Source organism: Arachis ipaensis, chromosome B5, assembly GCF_059453495.1.
Source record: "Arachis ipaensis isolate K30076 ecotype BB chromosome B5, ASM5945349v1, whole genome shotgun sequence".
In the NCBI taxonomy this organism is placed as follows: Eukaryota; Viridiplantae; Streptophyta; class Magnoliopsida; order Fabales; family Fabaceae; genus Arachis; species Arachis ipaensis.
In genome coordinates this window covers 109,202,287-109,203,537 of record NC_142440.1, presented here as the reverse complement: position 1 = coordinate 109,203,537, position 1,251 = coordinate 109,202,287, and the positions used below count along the sequence as shown (strand labels likewise).

Below are 1,251 nucleotides of genomic sequence, written 5' to 3'. Positions count from 1 at the left end.
ATCTTTTTCAAAAAAAATTTCAATCACAGCTTTTTCAAAATCAATTTTAAAATCTTTTCTAACTTCTTTTCTAAGTTCTTATCTTTTCAAAAAAATTAAGTTTCAAATCTTTTTCAATCAATCTTATCTTTTTGTTTGATTCTTATATTTTTCAAAACTACCTAACTAACTCTCTCTTTCTAATTTTCGAAAATCCCTTCCCTCTTTTTCAAAATTTCTTTTTAATTAACTAATTGTTTTAAACTTTAATTTCATTTAATTTCATTTTTCCTTTTAATTTTCGAATTATAACTTTGATTTTAAATTAAAAACAAAAAAATTATTTTTTTTATTTATTTTTATTAATTTTCTAATTCTCTCATCTCTCATCTCCTTCTATTTAATTATTCATCTACTAACACTTCTCTTCCACCCAAAATTCGAACACCATCTTCCTCTCTATGTTCGAGTTTTTCTCTTCCCCTTCTTTTATTCTTCTCTTCTACTCACATAAAGGAATGTCTATACTGTGACATAGAAGATTCCATATTTTCTGTTTTCTTCTTTTTCATATGAGCAGGAACAAGGACAAGAACATTCTTGTTGAAGCTGATCCTGAACCTGAAAGGACTCTGAAGAGGAAGCTAAGGAAAGCTAAAGCACAACTCTCTGGAGAAAATCTGACAGAAATTTTTGAAAAAGAAGGAGACATGGCCGAAAATAATAACAATGCAAGGAAGATGCTTGGTGACTTCACTGCACCAAATTCCAATTTACATGGAAGAAGTATCTCAATCCCTGCCATTGGAGCAAACAACTTTGAGCTGAAACCTCAATTAGTTTCTCTGATGCAACAGAACTGCAAGTTTTATGGACTTCCATCAGAAGATCCTTTTCAGCTCTTAACTGAATTCTTATAAATCTGTGATACTATTAAGACCAATGGGGTTGATCCCGAGGTTTACAGCCCCATGCTTTTCCCGTTTGCTGTAAGAGACAGAGCTAGAATATGGTTGGACTCTCAACCTAAGGATAGCCTGAACTCTTGGGATAAGCTGGTCATGGCTTTCTTAGCCAAGTTCTTTCCTCCTCAAAAGCTTAGCAAGCTTAGAGTGGATGTTCAAACCTTCAGACAGAAAGAAGGTGAATCCCTCTATGAAGCTTGGGAGAGATACAAGGAACCGACCAAAAAGTGTCATTTTGACATGCTTTCAGAATGGACCATCCTGGATATATTCTATGATGGTCTGTCTGAATTATCTAAAATGTCAT

General features: G+C 33.1%; 1 non-coding gene across 1 annotated transcript; it reads right to left on the bottom strand.

Moving 5' to 3' along the window:
* Positions 1 to 1,082: 1,082 nt before the first annotated feature.
* LOC148565334 (small nucleolar RNA R71) lies at positions 1,083 to 1,186 on the bottom strand. The gene has a single exon (XR_015885578.1). It is a non-coding gene; the product is annotated as a small nucleolar RNA R71 (small nucleolar RNA).
* Between the last annotated feature and the right edge of the window lie 65 nt (positions 1,187 to 1,251).